The sequence below is a fragment of the Bos grunniens genome, chromosome X (assembly GCF_055505025.1).
Source record: "Bos grunniens cultivar Pamir isolate PY7600 chromosome X, Bosgru_T2T1.0, whole genome shotgun sequence".
In the NCBI taxonomy this organism is placed as follows: domain Eukaryota; kingdom Metazoa; phylum Chordata; class Mammalia; order Artiodactyla; family Bovidae; genus Bos; species Bos grunniens.
In genome coordinates, this window is record NC_141194.1 from 127,613,109 (window position 1) to 127,625,306 (window position 12,198).

At 43.6% G+C, this 12,198-nt stretch overlaps 1 long non-coding RNA gene across 1 annotated transcript; it reads left to right on the forward strand.

Moving 5' to 3' along the window:
* Nucleotides 1-6,216: 6,216 nt before the first annotated feature.
* LOC147341369 (uncharacterized) lies at nt 6,217-10,121 on the forward strand. Its single transcript, XR_015159612.1, has 2 exons — nt 6,217-6,437; nt 9,512-10,121. It is a non-coding gene; the product is annotated as an uncharacterized LOC147341369 (long non-coding RNA).
* The last annotated feature ends 2,077 nt before the right edge of the window (nt 10,122-12,198 follow it).

Genomic DNA, 12,198 nt, shown 5'->3' on the forward strand with positions numbered 1-12,198 from the left:
CAGCTGGTTTTGGTTTTCTCAGGTGACTGAGAAATTTATGGGAGTGGTGGAGGCCTAGTCCTCACATCGTCCAGTGGGCCCATAGGGAAACACACTCATTAATTAAAATACTTGCTCATCCGGGGGTCGCACATAAGAACTGGCCATTCAGCGACCTGAGAAGACATGGTGGTCTTAGATTGCTGGAGGCAGAATCTGAGACAAATAAGACGAGCTGAAACGACTCTGGGGTAACTCCTGGAAGAGTTAGGCTCACAAGCAGCACATGGGCCCACTACACAAGTTCACTAGTGATCTCTCAACAGAAATAAAGGGGTGTCAGAAAGCCAGCCTCTGACTAACACTCTAGCCAGGTTCATGTAGAATACATACGGAGCTCATACTTGCAAGTACCTAGTTAATTGGAGAAATTATACTAAAAGAGATCTCAACCTAAAATGGCCAAATTTGGGTCCTTTTGCTATTCTAAAATTGATATTTTTACATGAACAATTAGAAAAGGCCAGCTGTGCTTTGAGTGGTATCTAGAAGCTTCTAAAACAAGAAATGATAGAGTAACTTCTTTGCAGAAGACTTTGCCAGGTTGCAGGTCTAACTGAACTGGGAAGTCACGTTTGGCATTTATGCCATTTGGCTTTTGATTTTTGGGCATCACTTTACCATCTTTTGGGGGCACTCTTGTCACTTGGCTTTTGATTTCTGGGCATGTCTTTGCCTTTTGTTTCATTTGGAGTGTGACTCCTGGCTGGTGAAGTTCTGGTTTGGTTTGGTTTGTTGGTTTGGTTTGAGTGCACAGACATCTGGTACAAACTGTTCGAGCTAATATGTGAATTAAGGTTCCACACGCGACCTGGGAACCCCTTGGGAAAATATTTTTAAATGATTAGTCAATCTATAGCTATGATACAATGACAAGAAAAATGGCCTGAAACTATTAGATCTTTATTGACATAGGATAGGAAAATGAACTGAAGTTCCCTTATGTCCAGGACTTCCTCCTGTAATCAACAGCCTGGGGCTGATCAAACCAAAACCCCTACTTCCCCAGAGGGACAATCCCTGCTGAGACCAATCTGCCCTTGTTATCAGGGCCGAGTTGAGCACTATCTGGTCTAAATTTTGGCTATAAAACTATGGTCACAAAAAAATACAATTTTTGACAATGTGGTCACAATGTTCTTTAGACTCCAGAGGAAGCTTGAAGAAAAATTATCCTTTAAGAGTTCTTGCCCTGAGGAAATAATTCCTCCTATACCTTTAGACCAGATCTCTCTGGATCTAGACCATATCTAATTCCTGAAACCAAAAGGAACAAAAAGGGGAACAAAGCCTTTTAAAATCTTACTCCAACCATTTTTTATGCATAACTAAGTTTGGAAAACAAAGCTATAGGATCTCGTGTCTGTTTGGATGTATGTATGTCTCAGTGTGTGTCTTTGTTTCTTTTGATAATATTGCTGTTGCTGAGATCACTTTGTAAATGAGCTCTAATCTAATTGGCCTTAAACAAAAAAGTAAAACTCAATCCAATTGTTTGGTTGTGGCCAATTACCTATGTCTACCTATGTCTAGTACTTCTGGGTTACCTTGGTGGATTTCTGTTCTCTAGGGATACCCACTAGGAAATTTATTTTAGATGAGTGTCCAATCCTGTTTTGTCTTCATGATATTACTAAATGGGATTCTCTCACCTGGCCAATTAATAATACTTGCTCTGGGGGTGCTGGCCATAGATTTAAGTTTTCTCTTAGGGTCATTTAAACTCAGAGTGATGATCTAAGTCTCAATTTAAAAAATTAACCTCTCATCTATGAAAAGGAAAATTCCCACAATTATGGGGTGGATCTACATGGTTAATATCAGGCTATGGCCATTTAAAAGCTCCTTTATGTTGGGAAGGGTTAAATCATACTAAAAATGATCAACCTGGTAATCATGAGACAAGCCTGGGTGCTTTATGAACTATGTCTATTATTACCCTTAGAGAGAGTGATTGGTATGGAACTCAGTGGATTTGTGGAACTAATTTATGGCCTTCACATCTATAGGGATGGATATGACGGTGTAGCCTGGGATTCCCATGAATTTAAGGTCATACATGTTAATGCGAATTAGAGGTAACCCTAACCAATCTACCATTGGTATGATCCCAATGGGTCAAAGATCTATATTCTACTGGTATGACAATTTAGTAGCTTGTGCATGTGTGTGTGTGTGTGTGTGTGTGTGTGCCTTCAATGCGGTTGGAGGATGTAATTGACCATATCTAAGCCTTAACAACTTTCATAAGCTTTAAATGATAGTAATTGCGCTATTAGCCTATTGAATTCTGAGATCTCTATGATAAGAAATGCATTGCTACACAACTGCAAGGCCCTTGACACCTTACAGCATCTCAGGGAGATATCTGTGCTATAATTCAAACTGAATGCTGTATTTTCATACCTGGTAAATCCTTTAATGTAACACATTTGAACCACATGAAAAATCAGATTTCTGCTTTAAGTCTTGATGATCTTTTTAAAAAAAAAAATGGTGTGGGAGGCTCATGGCTAAAATATTTACTTTTAATTCCACTAAGATGACACCACCCTTATGGCAGAAAGTGAAGAGGAACTAAAAAGCCTCTTGATGAAAGTGAAAGAGGAGAGTGGAAAAGTTGGCTTAAAGCTCAACATTCAGAAAACTGAAATCATGGCATGTTGTCCCATCACTTCATGGGAAATAGATGGGGAAACAGTGTCAGACTTTATTTTGGGGGGGCTCCAAAATCACTGCAGCTGGTGACTGCAGCCATGAAATTAAAAGACGCTTACTCCTTGAAAGGAAAGTTATGACCAACCTGGATAACATATTAAAAAGCAGAGATATTACTTTGCCAACAAAGGTCTGTCTAGTCAAGACTATGGTTTTTCCTGTGGTCCTGTATGGATGTGAGAGTTGGACTGTGAAGAAAGCTGAGCACCGAAGAATTGATGCTTTTGAACTTTGGTGTTGGAGAAGACTCTTGAGAGTCCTTTGGACTGCAAGGAGATCCAACCAGTTCACCCTAAAGGAGACCAGTCCTGGGTGTTCATTGGAAGGACTGATGCTGAGGCTGAGACTCCAATACTTTGGCCACCTCATGCGAAGAGTTGACTCATTGGAAAAGACCCTGATGCTGGGAAGGACTGGGGGCAGGAGGAGAAGGGGACGACAGAGGATGAGATGGCTGGATGGCATCACCGACTCAATGCACATGAGTTTGGGTGAACTCTGGGAATTGGTGATGGACAGGGAGGCCTGGCGTGCTGTGATTCATGGGATCGAAAAGAGTCGGATACGACTGAGCATGAACCGCAAAGGTGTGCTGAGTGAAAGAAGCTAGTCACTAAAGTTGCGTTCTATATGATTCCATTTATATGACTTTCTTGAAAAGATAGAACTACAGTTATGTAGAGATCAGTGGGTGCCAGAGTATATTGCTAGGGGGAGGGTATCAGTATAAAGGGATTGTAGAAGGGAGTTCTTTGGGGAGTGATAACACTACTGTATAAAGAGACTATTAAAACGCATAGAACTGTATGCCCTCCTCCCTCGCTAAAACCCCTACTTTTCCTAGCTTCCCTTGCTGCTAAGTTTTAGACATTTAACTTAGGTTCTGCCAATCTGATGCTAGTGATTTCTAAGTTCTCCCTCGCCTCTCCACCAGAGTTGGTACAAGAAGCCCAACCTAGAGTCTGTTCCACTGTCTTTCCCACAGATTATAACCTAATATATCTATAATATGTATTTGCTAATTTAAACTAGTTGAGTGGATTCTGTTGTGTAAAAGCAAGAATGATTATTGACATATCTATGTATCACTGATGGTACTGTGCAATTCCAGCCCATGTCCTGCTTCTTGAACATACCATTGAACCATGATAATCAGTTATTAACCATGGCAAGCCACCATTTTCAGAGAGGATCATTTGGATGTCCTTTTAAAATGGCTAAAGGAGGAGCTGTGAATCCTTGCATGCCAAGTACTCCATAACAATTCCTTAGCACCTGGAATGGTGAAATATTGATTCTAGGTAGATTGGTCAGCTAATTGCAAAGAAGGTTCCAACAATTCCTTCCATTGCTAGACGTGCAGCCCTTTGCACTGGGACTATGCCAGTCTTTCCATCAAGAAGGGGAGTCTATTTCTCTACCCTCTTGAATCTGAGCTGGTCTGTGACTTGGCCTTGACCTATAGAATGTGGTGGTGGGGGGAGGGCAGATACTGTTGGAGTTCTGAGCCTAGTCAAGGAGGCTCTTGGAACCTTGAAACCTCCATATCTGGAAGCCTGGAAGCTTAAATCTCCTGGAGAACTCTGAAATATATAGACTCCTGAGCCACTCTTCAAGCAGAGCTCCTGAGCACGAGTTCAGGAAGGCATGTCTACCCCACCCACAACTCCATCCCCACCCCAAAAGCTAGCCTGGAAAATACTGACATGTTATCTGCATGTGACACAAAGGACCAATAGCTCTTGACCCTATCCTCTCCAAGGCCCCACACTGCTGGCAGCAGGGGCAGTAACTGGGAGTTTTCCAGGAGGGCAGAGCAAAGTCCCTGAGTGCTATATGGGCATATATGAATGTAAACCATCCAAAAGCTGTCCTCAGACAGCAGGGCACAGAGGAAGGAGCATCTGGGCTCTCTCCAATACACATTTTGAAGGCTGGCCACTCTTTTCTAATTCTTGCTCCCTGTCAAAGTTGTCTTGCAGGTTCACTCTCACCAGAACAGAACTTTGTTTTGTGTGCATGAGTAGACAGAACTGAGGAAAGAAAGAGTCCACACTGTGGGTGGCTCAGGCCCTGCTCTTCTATCCCACATGAGGCAGTTCCATCCATCTTGGCCTATGAGATCCCCTCTGCTCTATCCTGTGGGCTTGTGATTGGCGTCAGATACCACTGAAGCCTTGTGGTCTGCTGACAAAGGTGTTCTCCTCGACCAAACTCTAGCTAGTCTCCTCTGAGCCCTCTTCTCACTTAAGCCTCAATCTTGGTCAATAAAGATGTGAACAAACACTAAAATAGTTTTTAACAGCTCAGGGTCTCCTCCCAAGGATGATCTTAGTCCCCTTCAAAGTGCCTGTGTAAGGCTACCAAAATAGACTGTTTCTTCCAGACAGCAGCAGAACATAGGGTCCCTTTCTCCCAGGTTCTGTGGGAGGGGAGGACCTAAATATTGACAAGCACCAGTTAATAAACCCAGATGGGTTTCACACTGACTCCCCTCAAACAACTTTCCACTTTTTGTAATTTTTCACTTCCCTGACTCTATTGAACCTTCACTTTCTTCCTTATTCCTTCATTTTCCCTTTAAAAACACCCAGTCATTTCTGTACAAATCAAAGTTCACACTGGAATATTTTCTGTGTTGCAATAGTATGTTACTGATTAAAATCTGTCCTGACCACTTTAGTGTCTGGCTTTGTTTATCTTTGATACTACCACCAACTGCAACTTGTATCCAAATCTTCTGTGTTAGATGCTGTTATTCAGATGGCAAGTGCCAAAGGAAAAAGAATGAGGAAAAATGACTGCACACTAGCTGCATGAGTGGGATGAGATTTTAGCCTTCTTTTGCTTCTCACTCAATACAACTATTTCTTTTGATGTCGCTTTGAAGTTGTTTTGCAGCAAGTAAAAAAAAAAATTATAGATGTGAAAAAGCATGTTCTCCACCAATACTTTTACAGACCAAATGCCAGTCTAGGATGACAGAGTTGATCCTAAATATGATGAATTGCTGAAGACACTAGAAGGTTAAGTTAACCCTCCAGAACTCATCTTGTCTCCTGGCTACTCAGGAATTCAGGAAAATAGCAGTGACAAGAAAGGTTGTACGGGAGGAATTTTGGAAGCCAAAGGCTTCCTCATTTCACGTTTTCTAAAATAAAACTGCGCACTGTCATTACAGATTTTCGGGCTTGAAGCCTCCTCTCTGTGACTCCGCTTAAGGATGGTGGAAGGGTTCAGGGCTTCTGCTCAGGGACTTGGGCTGATTGCTTCTGCGTGATTCTTATCACAAGCAGTGGTTTATCTTGGTGTATGCACGCGTGTCGCGCCACGCGCCCCCACAGCGCACGCGCCCCCACAGCGCACGCGCCCCCACAGCGCACGCGCCCCCACAGCGCACGCGCCCCCACAGCGCACGCGCCCCCACAGCGCACGCGCCCCCACAGCGCACGCGCCCCCACAGCGCACGCGCCCCCACAGCGCACGCGCCCCCACAGCGCACGCGCCCCCACAGCGCACGCGCCCCCACAGCGCACGCGCCCCCACAGCGCACGCGCCCCCACAGCGCACGCGCAGTGCAATGGAGCGGAGAGAAAGACCCTTAACTGGGTCTGCTGCATTAGTATCTGCTTTCCTGGTGAACTAGGGAACAGACAGGCCACCTCTTAGTGCAAGGCCAGGTGAGCATTTCAGTTGCCAGCCCAGAAAGAATGGCGGAGGCTTTGAATTTGTCCTTTTCAAGATGTAGGATATCGGGTGATTAGGGGAGCAAGGAAAGGGAAGGTTTGTTTGTTTGTTTGTTTTTTCCCACGCAGATGGCCTTTTCTTCCTCTGGGGGATAGAGAGGGTTTATGAGACAGATTACCTCATTGGTAATTCCAAACATGTTGATTAAAATTACGTTTCTGGGAGAAATTGAAACAATTGGATCATGTATTAAATCTAGTTTCATGAGCTTTGGGGCTTCCCTAATAGCTCAATTGGTAAAGAATCCGCCTGCAGTGCAGGAGAACCCGGTTTGATTCTTGGGTTGGAAAGATCCCCTGGAAAAGGGATAGACTACCCACTCCTGTATTCTTGGGCTTCTCATGAGGCTCAGCTGGTAAAGAATCCGTCTGCAATTCGGGAGACCTGGGTTTGATCCCTGGGTTGGGAAGATGCCCTGGAGAAGGGAAAGACTACCTACTCCAGTATTCTGGCCTGGGGTTTTCTTTTTATCATCAGCTACCCTTTACCCCACCCCCCATCCCACCCCAGTTCACAAAAGAGGAAACGAGTGGCTGATGATCATTTAGAGGGGGAAATGTTTAGCTTCGGGCTTCCCACGTGGTGCTTGTGGTAAAGAAGCTGCCTGCCAATGCAGGAGACACAAGAGATGTGGGTTTGATACCTGGGTTGGAAAGATCCCCTGGAGTAGGAAATGGCAACCCACTCCAGTATTCTTGCCTGGGAAATCCCACGGACAGAGAAGCCTAGCTGGCTACAGCGCATGGGGTAGTGAAGAGTCAGACATGACTGAGCAACTGAACACAGCACATCTCCCTAGAACCTGAGACTGGGGAGAGTGGCATGGTATCTATCTTATTCCCTTTTGGGTTCCCATTGTGTACCAGGTATGACAATGAATCAATGCTCAGTAAATATTTCTTTTACATTTGATTGACAAGGCACAGTTTAAGACACCTGTGAAGAAATATGTTGCCCATCACATTGGCAAAGACTTCAAAAGATAGGACCAGTGTTGCAAATGACAAGATCACAGCAGCATTCTCTCACACTTTGAGAGAGAGTAGAGTTGTCTTTCTGGAAAGCAACTTGGCGATAGGTGTCCAAACCTAAAAGGATTGGTTGGCTTGCCTTTGAGCCAGCAATTCCTCTTCTGGTAATTGATCCCCTAAACTAAAGGGCTTATCAATGGTATTGAAGGGAGAGCAGAGCTTGCCACACCAAAATATGCCCCTTTGGCATATTGATCATTTGGGGCTGGTTATTTCTGAGATGCTACAGACAGAGGAGAAGCTCTGAAAACCAAGTAGAAGTTACTCTTTTATAAGATACCTTTACACTTCTAAGGGAAATCTCCATTTGTAAGGGTGTCTCCTGATCCCAGAAAGAGGGAGTGGGGGATGGATGACTTTATCTCCTGAAACTCTTATCAATGGAGAAAGACTTTAGTCTGCATCATAACTTTACCCTTGTTTACTCTTTCTTTCCTGGTTCCCTCCTGTAACTGCCCCCCACCCCCAACATCTCCTTTTGTCTTTAGCTGGAGATGTTATTTAATGTGGTAGTTTGGGCCATTTGGGCGAGTTACTCAGTTTTCCTAGGTCTCTCCTGTGTATGCAGGAGGTATCTATGTTTTTAAACTTGTTTGTTTTTCTCCTGTGTATTTGTCTTTTATTATGGAGGGGAGAGGGGAGTCTCAGTCAAGAATCTAGAAGGGCAGAGGGAACTTTGTTTTTCCTCTCTATGCATAGAAATTGAACCACAATGAAGTACACTGTCCATGTGTTTTGCAATAATTAAATATGAGAAAGTAATGCCATAGAAGAATAAATAACACCTTGGAAAGATCTTTATAAGATTTTATTTCAATGTAGAAACAAGATAGTATGTGGATAAATGTTACATTTAAATTTTATTTATGTTTAAGTAGATGGGAAAAATAATGTAAGCAAAATGCCATGATGCTCTGAATGGTTATCTGACATACAAGGTATCAGATGGTTTTTATTTTCTACTGTTGGTTTATATATATATATTTTCCAAATGTTCTCCACTTTTATAATGAGGCAATTAGAATTAAATAGAGCATCTTTGCCCCCTGGTGGTTTATTCAGTAATGGTCCTTAGTCTGAGGAAGGAATATTGTATCCACTCAGACGGAAGAGCAGATACTACTGCAGGCCTTATTCCCAAGGCAGAACTTTCAAAACTCCCAAATCTTTTGCTAGGACAAGTGGTTGTGTCCTAGAGGAGCAGTGTTGTGAAACTCTCAGAGTTTCATATTGTCCTCATATTGACCGTGTGGGGACTATATGTCCTCAGCTCCCATGAGACAGAAACAGCAGCAGTAGGGAGAGGAAAATAGGTTCAGGGATTAGCGGAGCACTGGAGGCAGGGCCTTTGCCATCAGAAGGCTAAAGAGGGCAGGCCATTGGAGTTGGGGTGGCGACCTTCGGGTTGGAGGAGTGGGGACCCACTAAAGTGGGAGTACAGGGCAGAATGGATTTGGTGACTGTCTGTGAATGATCAGTAAGAGGGAGAGCACGAAGAGCACTGGGGATGAGTGAGGGATGGTAGTGTGGCGGGACCAAAGGGAGCAGAATACAGGGAAGGTTAAGAGATCTGGGCTGGGCCTATGACCACTGAATCTAGCCAGACAGACTCCTCTGGCCCACGACCTCCCTTGTCATGATGTCAGGGCACCCTCTCTGCATTTCTTAGGGGTTCAGCTTTTACTAGGATCCCCAAAGGAAGAGGAAAATTCCAAAAACAATGGCTTTCAAACTTTCTGTGAGTCATGATTTCAGGGATCCCTTTGAACCCAACTCCTACTACACAGTTTCATGTGAAGGGCCTGGAGCACCCCATAGCATTGATATACTGTTTCATAAACTGCTTTTATCATTTGCTGTTTTGCCATAACTGGAAATGTGAGGAGTTTTTATTTTCTTTTGCTGAATGTGATGCTGACCCACCCCTTACTCTCCAACCTCTGGGCCCATGGATGTGTGTTTATTTTTGTTTTTAGGCTCATTGCTGCTCATATCTGCCTGTTGGAGCACTTTTGTGGCCACTGCAGCTCACCTGATGGAAGGCTTTTGTCACCGAAGTAGGGAGGTCATCTGATTTGGCACCTACAGGAAGCCACCCTGATTGCAGGATTTCCAGCCTTCTCCTACATGTAAATCATCAATAAACATGATGTGACAATTAAGACTGAGTGAGAGATAGCAGAAACAAATGGCAAAACCAAATCTCCAAAGGCCTCAGATATTGGAAATGTCTGCTTTAGTTCGAAGAAGAAATGTATTCTTCCACTCATTTTGTAGACCTAGAAAGTAAAATTGATCTCTTCGGTATATATTTTTTGATTAGTTTTTTAAAAAATACTGATTTATATATTTGCCTGCACTGGGTCTTAGTTACAGCACACAGGATCTTTGATTTTTATTGCAGCATGTGGGTCTTTGTTATGGCATGTGGGATCTAGTTCCCTGACCAGGAACTGAACCTGGGCTCCCTGCATTGTGAGCTTGGAGTCTTGGCCCTGGAGCACCAGCAAAGTCCTTCTTTGGTGTATTTAAAGAAACTAGAATAACTGGAAACATGAACAAGGAATAAAGGGCTACCCAAAATGACCAGGTTTCTTCTTTCTCTCCTCTCACTGACCAATTCGGTCCAGAAGCATTAGTGGAGGCCAAGCAATGCAGGTGTTTGTGTTGGAGGAGCTTTTGTGATCCTATATTATGTGGTGTTAGCTGAGGGCAGGATGAGAAGAGCTTCCACGTGGGGGATGGTGTCAGGGGCCTGATGTGGGGTGTCAAAGTCCAGGTAAGGCCAGGAGAGCAATTCCAGGGGCAGGGGGTCGTTAGTAGCAGTTGGCCCAGCTTTTTAGAACCTGAGAGGATGTTGACGATATTCATGCAGGGAGGTCTGGAAAGATGTTTCAGGATCTGATGACAGTAAGGATAGCTACATGGGATGGGAAGTAACTTATAGTTGAATTGTGTCCTACAAAAATTCATATGTCAAAGTCTGCTATAAACTTAGGGTTTGTGTCTCCCCAAAGTTCATATGTGAAATCCTAACCCCACAGTGTGGTGGTATGTGGAAGTAGGGTCTTTGGGAGGTGATTAGGTCATGAGGATGGAGCCTTCATGAATGAGATTAGTGCCCTTAATTCTAAAAGAGACCCCAGAGAGCTCCCTTCCCCCTACTGCCATGTGAGAAAGATGGCCATCTATGAACTAGAAAGTAGGTCCTCATAAGACATGGAATCTGCCCCTGCCTTGATCCTGGACTTCCCAGCTTCCAAAACTGAGAAATCAACTTGTGCTGTTTATAAGCTACCCAGTCTATGGAATCCTGTTATAGCAGCTGGACTGGACTGATAAAATTCTAATTCCTAGTACCTCAGAATGTGAACATAGTTGGAGATAAAGTCTTCACAGAGGTAATCAAGTTAGGATGAGATGATGAAGAGTGGGCCCTAATCCAGTATGACTGGTGTCTTAATGAAAATGGTAAATTTGGACATATAGAGATACATACAGAAGGAGAAGATGGCCAAGGAGAGAGCCATGGAACACATTCTCCCTCACAACTTTTAGAAGGAACCAACCTTGCCAATACCTTGATTTGGGGCTTTGAGTCTCCAGAACTGTGGGATAGCAAATTTTTGTTATTGAAATCACCCAGTTTATGGTACTTGGTTAAGGTAGCCCTTAACACGTGCAGTAGGTTAAGGTAGCCCTTAACAAGTGCAGTAACCCAGCTCAGGGCTTTGGAGCCTGAGCTCTATAAAAGAGAGTCAACAGAGTTGAGGGTGAGGAATGAGCAGGGTAGTGGTGAGGATGGTCTGGTGTGGGTGTTAGAGCCTAAACTGGGTAAGAAGGATGTCTAGGCAGGACCCAGCCCAGTCCAGGTTGAGCTGATAAGAAACCAAGCAATGTAGAAATCATTTCATAATGTATGTGTATTTCAAAACATCACATTGCACAACTTAAAATATACAATTCTTATATGTTAATGAGATCTCAAAAACTGCTCAAATATAATATGAATTAGGATGGTGCAATATGCTATAGAGCTACACGAAAGGGGAACCTATCTGTACCTGAAAAATCTACTGGAATCAGCAAAACATATCCTGGTTCCTGCCTCATTTTCCTAGAGTAAAAGGAGACATGGGCCTTTAAGTGCTCTACAGATGCACCTGTCACTAACTCTGGAATATGTTTGGAAAAAAATAGTAACCAAGCATAGTGAAGAAGGCTTTCAGTAGCAAAGGGTGGGAGGTTGGATCATGGCAAAAAATGTTAGAGTCTGAAAGATGACGACAGTCTGTGGGAGCAGCTTTGGCCAGAGTGTCTGAGCTTGGGTGAAGTGAGATGGGCATCCACAGGGAAGGGCGAAACCAGCCTGGACTGTCAGAGCCTAAGTGGGGTGAGCTGAGGGTGGCAAAGGCAGCACTTAAAATCTTTTTAAAATGTGTTGAAACCTCACACTGAGAACTATAAAACAGTACTGAAATGGAGGAAATGTATTCATGTATTTTTTTAATTTATATAGTCTTTTTAAATATATATTTTTGTTTATTTTATTTGACTGTGTCAGGCCTTAGTTGCAGCTTGTGGCATCTTCCATCTTTTTTGCAGCATGTGGGATGTTTAGTTGTGGCATGTAGGAACTAATTCCCTGACCAGGTATTGAACT